Source organism: Procambarus clarkii, chromosome 5, assembly GCF_040958095.1.
Source record: "Procambarus clarkii isolate CNS0578487 chromosome 5, FALCON_Pclarkii_2.0, whole genome shotgun sequence".
Classification (NCBI taxonomy): Eukaryota; Metazoa; Arthropoda; class Malacostraca; order Decapoda; family Cambaridae; genus Procambarus; species Procambarus clarkii.
The window spans coordinates 40470199-40482809 of NC_091154.1; the positions used below are offsets into that span (position 1 = coordinate 40470199).

General features: G+C 44.4%; 1 protein-coding gene across 1 annotated transcript in view; it reads right to left on the reverse strand.

Moving 5' to 3' along the window:
- Window positions 1-12611, reverse strand: part of LOC123748023 (probable G-protein coupled receptor No9) — a 249111-nt gene that overhangs the window by 86277 nt on the left and 150223 nt on the right. The window contains exon 3 of the mRNA XM_069301745.1: window positions 10253-10276. The gene's annotated coding sequence lies outside the window, so the exon portion shown is untranslated. The remainder of the gene's footprint in view (window positions 1-10252; window positions 10277-12611) is intronic.

A 12611-nucleotide genomic window follows, 5' to 3' on the forward strand; every position in this document is an offset into this window, starting at 1 on the left:
GAGGACTGGTTGGTGGGGTCGGCCACAGCTTGGACGAGCACAGACTGAGGACTGGTTGGTGGGGTCGACACCAGCTTGGACGAGCACAGACTGAGGACTGGTTAGTGGGGTGGACAACAGCTTGGACGAGCATAGACTGAGAACTGGTTGGTGGGGTCGACACCAGCTTGGACGAGCATAGACTGAGAACTGGTTGGTGGGGTCGACACCAGCTTGGACGAGCATAGACTGAGAACTGGTTGGTGGGGTCGACACCAGCTTGGACGAGCATAGACTGAGAACTGGTTGGTGGGGTCGACACCAGCTTGGACGAGCATAGACTGAGGACTGGTTGGTTGGGTCGACACCAGCTTGGACGAGCATAGACTGAGGACTGGTTGGTGGGGTCAGCCACCGCTTGGACGAGCATAGACTGAGGACTGGTTGGTGGGGTCGACACCAGCTTGGACGAGCATAGACCGAGGATTAAGGCTGACATACCCAGAAGTACCAGGACCCTCTGCGAAGAGTAATCCTGTCGAGTCTGTTGACTCGTAATGGTGGCTTTGTGATGGGTGTTTGATGTTTAAACACTGATATTTGTGATACAATACTTTTTTGTAAGCTAATACAGTGTGTGTGTGTGTGTGTGTGTGTGTGTGTGTGTGTGTGTGTGTGTGTGTGTGTGTACTGATATTTCTCAACCCAGTCGTTGCGGATCGTGTATCCTGATACGTCACAGCCAGGATACAGGGAATACCTGAGTTGAGACACATCACAACTAGGATACAGAGGATACCTGTGTTGACCAGACCACACACTAGAAGGTGAAGGGACGACGACGTTTCGGTCCGTCCTGGACCATTCTCAAGTCAATTGTCAATCGACTTTTGAATGGTCCAGGACGGACCGAAACGTCGTCGTCCCTTCACCTTCTAGTGTGTGGTCTGGTCAACATTCTTCAGCCACGTTATGGTGACTCGTCGCCTGCATACCTGTCTTGAGACACAACACAGCCGTCTTAAAAATTAACGCATAATTGAAAAGCTTAAGTACCATCACTGCAAATATTACCATATTGATAACATTTACCACTATTAACACCTTCAAAACTTTCGTCGAAACTTTAACCATCGTAAAAAAAAAGAAACCTTGAACCCCCTTCATATAAAACTTTCCAACACTCCGGAAAACATTAATATTTTAATTATAACAAAAAGTTAGATGGTTGATAAATATGGTGAAGGAAAGGTTGTGTCGAAGCCCTTGGGATGGGTAGTTGGTGGAGGATCCCTTCCAATATGCTGCCGCGGAGGCTTGGGCATACTGAGCAAGCTCTGGTGCATGTTAAGCCCGTAGCAGAGGGCTGGGGGGAGGGCTCTGGGTGTTGGTGAAGCCCCGGGGCTTATCCTGGTGCGGGCTCCGGGTCCTGGAGCCCCCTGGCCAGAGGAGGAGGAAGGGTCGTCCCAGCTCTCCTTACTGTTATTTTGCCTCTCGAGGAGCTTGTTATCTTAAGCTGGTGGTGCTTTAATAGTCACGCTGAGGGCGGCACTCTGGGGCCGTCACGTGTGTGGTAGTCACGCTGAGGGCGGCACTCTGGGGCGGTCTCGTGTGCGGTAGTCACGCTGAGGGCGGCACTCTGGGGCCGTCACGTGTGTGGTAGTCACGCTGAGGGCGGCACTCTGGGGCCACCAAAACAGTAGACGAGGTCTGACAACAGGAACTTACACAAGATTATTGTTTTCACAGTGTGTTGAGCACATGTCATGTTAATACTACTACTGTCTGCGACACCAGGCCGGCACTCCAGCAAGCAGGCGAGCCCGCATCCTGGCCTGGTTGCTAGAGCGACCGGCTCCTGCTTTCCTGTTGGACCATACTACGGAACACGAAACGCCAAATGATGTTAAAATAATGGATATCGTCCGAGGTGATATCCACCATGCTGAAGTGTCTTCACATCCAGACACACTCCACTACACCACCACACAACCACCACACACACTCCCCTACACCACCAGCCTACTATCACTGATAAGACGTTCTCTCTTACTCACGTTTCTATGAATTCCCATCAAACTTATACTTTTAGTTATAACTCTTCCCCCAAAAAACGTGATAGAAATTTCCTTCTCGCTACAATCCTCGGGCAGGCCACCTGGTTCCCCCCCCCCTTTGTATGAATATTCAGATCAAGTTTAATACACCATCTTTGCTTTTGGATGGATATGTATGAGCTTTGTATTCACATGCGTATACCTGTCCTCATTTTAACTCATGCTTGGATTCTCTAGGAATTGTGCTCTTCTTCCTAGTGAAACCTGCAAGCTCAGATCTCTTATCCTACATTGGTGCATCGGTAGCCTCAGCTTAGACCCTTATTTCCAACCCCCAGGGTTGAGTTCCCACCCCAGGGTTGAGTTCCCAAACCTAGTGTTGGGATATGTGAACCCAGCAAATACTTTCTCAATACTGGAACACCTGACCCGGGCGCAAGGCTGACTAAGTAATACAAAATCTATGTAATATTTATGGCGTAATTATTAACTTGAGTTGTTGTTGTTGTTATAGATTCAGCTACTTTGAACGAGTTCCAAGTAGCACGGGCTATGGTGAGCCCGAAGTGGACTTACCTGGCACAGGAGCGGTGCTGACTGATTAACTTGAGGTGGTCAAGGCCTTATATAGATACACCAGGCGTAGTGTGCCGCTCATTATCCACGTGGAGTGCCTGCTGCAACCCTCGCCGTGGAGGAGAGGCGGCAATATCTATATTCTCCAAAACATTTTAACTTAATCTCTATAGTTAAAGCGGTTCAGTCACGCAGTGTGATTGAGTGCTCAATTATCCACACTATATTTAGTGGAACAGATATCGAACCCTGTCCATGGAGGACGAACGGAAATGTGTATTTACTGGTTGGCTTTGTCACTGACTGGTCACGTCTGTGGTAGAAAATCAATCTCTCTTTTTCAACGACTCTCCCCAAAACTCTCCTCTTTCCTAAACTCTCCTTATCCCTCCTCCCCTTCCACCCTATGGGTCTGTGTCTCTCCCGCTCCACGTGTGAAATGGGCCTAAGACTGGTCGGGACACAGACGACCACGCTTCTTGCACAGTCGGCGTTCAATTCCCCGAGGTCCAAGTAGTTTTGCACCACTTGTTCACTCCCCAGTAATTAGTCTGTCTCATATTCCTCGCACAGAGCTATATAATCATACTTATTTCAGGTTTTCTCCTCGTAAGCACGTGTCCTTCCCCTCCTTTAACTTTCCAACACACATATTCACACCTCGTAAGAAACAAAAACAAATAAAGGTTTATAATCTATCACAATATTTGCACCTTGGCTCAAACTAACTCCTTCAGCCATTTTCAGGGACCTGCAACCAGATCTGATCAGTTTCGCCGGGATCTTGAAGCTTGAGAGCAATCGTCGAGAGTTGCACGATGTTGCGAAAACTTGGGCAGTGGTTGCCGGAGGGACGCTGGAGAGAACCGGCTTATTGTTTGGCTTCTTATGGGGCTTATATCATGGCTGGCTCTGGCTTTTTATGGGGCTAATATCATGGCTGGCTCTGGCTTTTATGGGGCTTATATCCTGGCTGGCTCTAGCTTTTATGGGGCTTATATCCTGACTGGTTCTGGCTTTTATGGTGCTTATATCACAAGTTTCTAAAGGCAGTTCTTATGTTCGCCTGTCTAGCATATGCCGCTGATGATATCCTTTTGATGTGGGCCTCTGGGGACAGGTTCGGCGTGATATCAACCCCCAGATCTTTCTCTCTATTTGACTCTTGCAGGATTTCACCTCCCAGATGGTACCTTGTGTTCAGGCTCCTGCTCCCTTCGCCTAATTTCATTACCTTACACTTTCCTGAGTTGAACTTGTTTGTGTCTTGTGTATGTGTGTGTGTGTGTGTGTGTGTGTGTGTGTATGTGCGTGTTTGCGTTCGTGCATGCATGCGTGCAAGTGTACTTTCTGAGGCAATATTCCCAACAGTTCGAGAAGGCCCGTGAGCTGAGCTCTTTCTCCCGCGTCAAGATCCAGTCGGCACAGTTGGCCGCTCGAGGGGAAACTGGGCTCAATTTCATTAGCCAATTGGCAGTGGAGAGGTCATATGACACCTCTTGACTTAATAAGGAGCTCGGAAGACTTCTTTACCTCGGAAGAGCAGCGGCAAGACGCGATGCGGGACTACCAGGAGACGGGGAAGCCCTCTGACGAGACGAGAGGCATTCAAGGGAAGGCCTCTGACGGGACGAGAGGCATGCAAGGGAAGGCAGCTGACGGGATGAGAGGCATGTAACACGCTCAAATGACAGCATCATGAGTATTGGACGGTAATTGACGGTGGTGGATGAGTGAGACAGGGGTCGGGGGCTGTGCAGGTGTGGGAGGGAGCGGGTCTGGGAGGTGAAGTAGAGAGCAATATGCGTTGGAGTGGAGTGATAGACGCTGGGAAGGGCGAGGAATGTGGTCGTGGGATTGTGAATGGCATGTGTGGTGTAGGGGGCGGGGGGAGGGGAGAATATTGGTTATGGTGAAGGACTGGAAGGGAATGATGGTGATGGGGCAGAATGTTTAATTAAGCTCAGGAGTCACTATCACACAACCTGCCATAGAGGGTAGGGCAGACTCGCCAACTTGCCGGAACCGATGAGGGAAAAAAGAGACAAGAAAATAGGGAAGAAAGAGAGACAGATAGGTATATTAAAGAGCAACGAAGCAACTGGGAGCCGGTCGGCCGAGCGGACAGCACGCTGAACTTGTGGTCCTGGGTTCGATCCCAGGCGCCGGCGAGAAACAATGGGCAGAGTTTCTTTCACCCTATGCCCCTGTTACCTAGCAATAAAATAGATACCTGGGTGTTAGTCAGCTGTCACGGGCTGCTTCCTGGGGGTGGAGGCCTGGTCGAGGACCGGGCCGCGGGGACACTAAAAGCCCCGAAATCATCTCAAGATAACCTCAAGATATGAAGAGTAACAGGCATAACGCTTTTCCGGAAATTGTAAGTTCATTGGCATAAATGGAAATAAGTGGAAAGACAACGTTAACCGGAAGTGAGGCCGTAAGACGTGTTGTTATTGTCATAGATTCAGCTACTGTGAACCAAAAATTCCGAGCAGCACGGGCTATGGTGAGCCCGTGGTACTCACCTGGCGCAGGAGACGTGCCGAGACTGGTGGCGTTGTAACGTGACTCCCGCCAAACACACACCGAAACTACGACGTTGGTACAACGTTCGAACAAGTTTTAACACCACCTAACCAGTTATAACAACCAATATATCAAGTTGTAACAACGTTCCAATACGTCATAAACACATTAAGCCAAGATGTAACAACTTTATTACAAGTTGTTACAAGCGGAAAATAGAGACAGTTTCGGTTTGTGTTTCCAGGGCTATCAAGACCTCGGATATTTACACATACACCGACGAGTAATGGTACAACCGCTGGCACCCTCCAGGTCGTAGTGCCTATGTGTGGTGCTCCCATGGCGACACAGGCGCCCCAGGCAGCGGCCCGGTGATGAGACCCAAAAGAGATGCGAATATTGAGTTAAAACTGTTCCCAAGAAGGATGCCGGCGGAGGCATTCATGCCGCGGTGTATGAATGAGCCGAGGCAATATGTGTCGAATATTCTAAACGGTGTCGACTTTATTATACGTGAGCAGCAAAGTGAATGTTAGGCCAAGTGAAGTACAGTGGAGATGGTGTTTTAAAGCACGACCAGAGGGGGATTTAACAGGGAGGGGAATTAACAGGGAGGGGATTTAACAGGGAGGGGATTTAACAGGGAGGGGATTTAACAGGGAGGGGGATTTAACAGGGAGGGGATTTAACAGGGAGGGGGATTTAACAGGGAGGGGATTTAACAGATTTAACATCAGAGACGACTTTGTGAAAGAGTGAATGGCTGCTGTTATTGTTTTTAAGATTCAACTACCGGGAACACACAGTTTCAAGTAGCACGGCCTATGGCGAGCCCGTAGTGGACTTGTTACTTGAGAGAACGGTGTTTGGAGGTGATCTAATCTGGAGCTGACCTGGGGTAGTCAAGACAGAGTTGGAGCTCCTGGGACCCGCCTCCCTCCCTCCCTACCTGACACACTTAACACCTTCCATTCTTGTATATACTATTAAATGTTGGTGAAATATATACGAGATGCACATACGTGAACCATATGAGTGATGTAATTAGTGTAGTGTAGTGCTCCAGAGTAACAGTAACACTAACAAAGTGACAAAGACACAAACTGACAAAGAAAGAGACGAACAAACACAAACTGACAGCGACAGAAACACATAAGCAGGTATAAAAATAAAAAATAAAAATAAACAGAAAAAAGCGCAGTCCCAAAGCCAACAAAGAACCACCCGCCCTCTTCGTTAACAATTTAACAAGGCAATTACACATACAAATCCAAACAACAACAACAAATACAAATGGACCACCAAAAGCGTTCCAAATCAGCTGAATGGTCGAACAAATACAGGAATCCATTTAAGGGAGCAAGGACACGGAAACTAGTAGGGTACCCGCACTCCGCCAAATTAATATCTCTACCAAAAGGGGCAGCGGCGGAATGCCACTCCGGGAAAAATATAACCGGCCAAATATGTCAGCGATGTGCGGCTCGGTTTGTGTATATATATAATAATATATATTATTTGTGTAATACAAATTTTGTGCAATGAGGAAGAATTTTGGTGTTTGTGCATTATTGCCTTTAATTTATGTACTTGATAACATTTAAAAAAAAAAAATGTATTTGTAACATGAAGGCAAAAAAATATAAATGAAAATCTGAGTATATATATATATATATATATATATATATATATATATATATATATATATATATATATATATATATATATATATATATATATTAGTATATTTTGGTAGCAGTCTTTCCTGTAGACATATTTTATTAAATATGACCGAAAAAGTAAGATTAATAATTCTAACACGAATTTTCTCAATCTTTCGTACATTACGCTTCACTGTTGGAGGTAAATCAAAAATCACTTCTCCAAAATTCATTTTTATTTCTAGTCTGACGCGACACGGGCGCGTTTCGTAAAACTTATTACATTTTCAAAGACTTCACAAATACACAACTGATTAGAACTTGCGTTTCCCTGATTTTATATCTACATTTGAGTGAGGTGGGAAGGGTGATGTGGCATTACATTTGAGTAAGGTGGGAAGGATGATGTGGCATTAGAGGATATTAATAGGGTATTAAAAGTATCAACACAAGACAGAACACGAAACAATGGATATTGAATAGAAGTGTTTGTAGAAAGCCTATTGGTCCATATTTCTTGATGCTTCTATATTGGAGCGGAGTCTTGAGGTGGGTAGAATATAGTTGTGCAATAATTGGCTGTTGATTGCTGGTGTTGACTTCTTGATGTGTAGTGCCTCGCAAACGTCGAGCCGCCTGCTATCGCTGTATCTATCGATGATTTCTGTGTTGTTTACTAGGATTTCTCTGGCGATGGTTTGGTTATGGGAAGAGATTATATGTTCCTTAATGGAGCCCTGTTGTTTATGCATCGTTAAACGCCTAGAAAGAGATGTTGTTGTCTTGCCTATATACTGGGTTTTTTGGAGCTTACAGTCCCCAAGTGGGCATTTGAAGGCATAGACGACGTTAGTCTCTTTTAAAGCGTTCTGTTTCGTGTCTGGAGAGTTTCTCATGAGTAGGCTGGCCGTTTTTCTGGTTTTATAGTAAATCGTCAGTTGTATCCTCTGATTTTTGTCTGTAGGGATAACGTTTCTATTAACAATATCTTTCAGGACCCTTTCCTCTGTTTTATGAGCTGTGGAAAAGAAGTTCCTGTAAAATAGTCTAATAGGGGGTATAGGTGTTGTGTTAGTTGTCTCTTCGGAGGTTGCATGGCTTTTCACTTTCCTTCTTATGATGTCTTCGATGAAACCATTGGAGAAGCCGTTATTGACTAGAACCTGCCTTACCCTACAGAGTTCTTCGTCGACTTGCTTCCATTCTGAGCTGTGGCTGAGAGCACGGTCGACGTATGCGTTAACAACACTCCTCTTGTACCTGTCAGGGCAGTCGCTGTTGGCATTTAGGCACATTCCTATGTTTGTTTCCTTTGTGTAGACTGCAGTGTGGAAACCTCCGCCCTTTTCCATGACTGTTACATCTAGAAAAGGCAGCTTCCCATCCTTTTCCGTCTCGTAAGTGAAACGCAGCACGGAACTCTGCTCAAATGCCTCCTTCAGCTCCTGCAGATGTCTGACATCAGGTACCTGTGTAAAAATGTCGTCAACATACCTGCAGTATATGGCCGGTTTCAAGTTCATGTCGACTAAGACTTTTTGCTCGATGGTACCCATGTAGAAGTTTGCAAACAGGACACCTAGGGGAGAACCCATAGCGACCCCATCTACTTGCTTATACATGTGCCCATCCGGGCTCAAGAAGGGTGCCTCTTTAGTACAAGCTTGGAGTAGTTTCCTCAGAATGCTTTCTGGCATGTCAAGAGGAGTACAGGCTGGATCACGATACACTCTGTCGGCTATCATTCCGATAGCCGACAGAGTGTATCGTGATCCAGCCTGTACTCCTCTTGACATGCCAGAAAGTATTCTGAGGAAACTACTCCAAGCTTGTACTAAAGAGGCACCCTTCTTGAGCCCGGATGGGCACATGTATAAGCAAGTAGATGGGGTCGCTATGGGTTCTCCCCTAGGTGTCCTGTTTGCAAACTTCTACATGGGTACCATCGAGCAAAAAGTCTTAGTCGACATGAACTTGAAACCGGCCATATACTGCAGGTATGTTGACGACATTTTTACACAGGTACCTGATGTCAGACATCTGCAGGAGCTGAAGGAGGCATTTGAGCAGAGTTCCGTGCTGCGTTTCACTTACGAGACGGAAAAGGATGGGAAGCTGCCTTTTCTAGATGTAACAGTCATGGAAAAGGGCGGAGGTTTCCACACTGCAGTCTACACAAAGGAAACAAACATAGGAATGTGCCTAAATGCCAACAGCGACTGCCCTGACAGGTACAAGAGGAGTGTTGTTAACGCATACGTCGACCGTGCTCTCAGCCACAGCTCAGAATGGAAGCAAGTCGACGAAGAACTCTGTAGGGTAAGGCAGGTTCTAGTCAATAACGGCTTCTCCAATGGTTTCATCGAAGACATCATAAGAAGGAAAGTGAAAAGCCATGCAACCTCCGAAGAGACAACTAACACAACACCTATACCCCCTATTAGACTATTTTACAGGAACTTCTTTTCCACAGCTCATAAAACAGAGGAAAGGGTCCTGAAAGATATTGTTAATAGAAACGTTATCCCTACAGACAAAAATCAGAGGATACAACTGACGATTTACTATAAAACCAGAAAAACGGCCAGCCTACTCATGAGAAACTCTCCAGACACGAAACAGAACGCTTTAAAAGAGACTAACGTCGTCTATGCCTTCAAATGCCCACTTGGGGACTGTAAGCTCCAAAAAACCCAGTATATAGGCAAGACAACAACATCTCTTTCTAGGCGTTTAACGATGCATAAACAACAGGGCTCCATTAAGGAACATATAATCTCTTCCCATAACCAAACCATCGCCAGAGAAATCCTAGTAAACAACACAGAAATCATCGATAGATACAGCGATAGCAGGCGGCTCGACGTTTGCGAGGCACTACACATCAAGAAGTCAACACCAGCAATCAACAGCCAATTATTGCACAACTATATTCTACCCACCTCAAGACTCCGCTCCAATATAGAAGCATCAAGAAATATGGACCAATAGGCTTTCTACAAACACTTCTATTCAATATCCATTGTTTCGTGTTCTGTCTTGTGTTGATACTTTTAATACCCTATTAATATCCTCTAATGCCACATCATCCTTCCCACCTTACTCAAATGTAATGCCACATCACCCTTCCCACCTCACTCAAATGTAGATATAAAATCAGGGAAACGCAAGTTCTAATCAGTTGTGTATTTGTGAAGTCTTTGAAAATGTAATAAGTTTTACGAAACGCGCCCGTGTCGCGTCAGACTAGAAATAAAAATGAATTTTGGAGAAGTGATTTTTGATTTACCTCCAACAGTGAAGCATAATGTACGAAAGATTGAGAAAATTCGTGTTAGAATTATTAATCTTACTTTTTCGGTCATATTTAATAATATATATATATATATATATATATATATATATATATATATATATATATATATATATACTTCTCTCACACACACTTACCGTCACTCGCTCGTCAGTTCGGTTCTGAAACGAGAAAGAAAAGGAAATTACATCTTTTTTTCATAATGACAAAAATTGCTCAGAAATATGAACCAAAATATATATAAATAACGAATATTTTAATGATAATACGATTATAGTGGATATATTTACATTATATATTTTATTAGTTATAGTAATATAACTAAAAACAGTTTGTAATGTGATACAATATAATTTTGTCTTAACAACGTTTCAGAGGCTGTATAGAATCCCAGTAAAAATACTATATTATTTAATATTAGAAATAATATATAAATTGTAAGCAGGCGATGAGTCACAATAACGTGGCTAAAGTATAAGTATGTTGACCAGACCACACACTTAGAAGGTGAAGGGACGACGACGTTTCGGTCCGTCCTGGACCATTCTCAAGTCGATTGTCTTGACTTGAGAATGGTCCAGGACGGATCGAAACGTCGTCGTCCCTTCACCTTCTAGTCTGGTCAACATATAAATTGTAATCCAGAACCACTACAGGGTCGGACGACCTCGTCCAACCCGGCCTTTCAACTAATACACCGTATTTCTTACAGGAATCAAAATAACCATTAGAAATGCGACGTAGGAGTAAATATTTAAGCGTTGTAATATGGACGTTTTCTGAGAATCGATCTTAGTAGGTTAAAGGTAAGTTGCTTTGGCTTGTATGTTTTTTGGCTGGACAAAACAGTGCCATCTATGACGGAGATTTTTTGATTGTAGTTAAAATGTATTATTGTGGTATCGTATACACGAAGTCTTGTTGTAATATATACAACACGTGCTATATATACTCCGTCATGTGTTTATATATATATATATATATATATATATATATATATATATATATATATATATATATATATATATATATATATATATATATATATATATATACTTCCTCATGTGTTTTGCCTTACAACCAATTTTCTTACAGTTTGTCAGAGGTTGTGAATGTTACCTGTTCTCTCTCTAACTAAGTCTTGTTAATCATCTGTACGCACACAAAGGTGTTTCTTAATATGAAGTTAATCCGTGACTTTAGATTTGATTCGATCCCCCTCCTGTTTCCTTTTTTTAAAACCTTTGACAACATATGTATCAGCTCTTGCAATTCTTCTAAGGATCTTATATGTCGTGATCATACCTCCTTCCGCTTATCATGCTTATTTCTGTTTCGTGACCAGAATCATAAGTAATGTTTTCGTGTAGAAGTTTCTGAACTGAAATTTAAATGGAAATTCATGTATTTTTGGAATAAAAATTGCGAACACGGTAATGCATATGAATCTAATTTTAATTTTGTAATTCTGTGTGTTTATGATCCTGCCAGAGTGTGTGTGTTTGTTTACGTGTGTGTTTTGCGTGTATACTTACCTAATTATGTATACAGGGGGTTGAGCTTCGGTTCTTTGGTCCCGCCTCTCAACTGTCAATCAACTGATGTTCAGATTCCTGAGCCTACTGGGCTCTATCATATTTACATTTGTAACTGTGTATGGAGTCAGCCTCCACCACATCACTGCCTAAGGCATTCCACATGTTAACTACTCTGACACTGAAAAAGTCCTTTCTAACGTCCCTGTGGCTCATATGGGTACTTAGTCTCCACCTGTGTCCCCTTGTTCGCGTCCCACCCGTCTTAAATAATCCGGTTCATATTTACCCTGTCAATTCCCTTGTAAGTGTGTGTGCATACCTCGATCATCCATTATAATCATTTTAATTGCACGTCCTTTCCAGTTTTAAACATCCCGTCCCGTTCTGTCCCGTCCCGTCCCAGCTACCCGTCCAGCCCAGTACCAACCTGCATATCTCAACCCAGGTTGGTTCCGCCTCGCCGCTGGTGACGGGAAACCCGCCCCTGTGGCCCCAGCACGCAAGACACTTCCGCCCCGCCCTCTCACACCAAAATCCTGTCTATATTCCGTTTCATCTCGAGATTGCAAAGTGCGGCCCTTTTTACCGGCGGCGGCGGCGGCCCGGGCGGTCAGCGCCGCCTGCCCCGCTGCCTGGCGGGAGCTGCTACTTGCGGGACGGACCAACTCCTGCCCCGAAGTTATGAATTATGGATTCACGTGAGTGAGGGGGGAAGGGTATGCGTTAGGGACGTGTGGGATGCGTGAGGGACGTGTGGGATGCGTGAGGGACGTGTGGGATGCGTGAGGGACGTGTGGGATGCGTGAGGAAGAGGGAAGAGTTGTGTAGATGAGTTGAGTTATGCAACTTTGATCAACCATTATATTTATTTGCACATGCATTTGTACCTTCATCTAGGTATAATATATATATAAATACATACATATATACATATCATATATACATATGCAGTTACTGC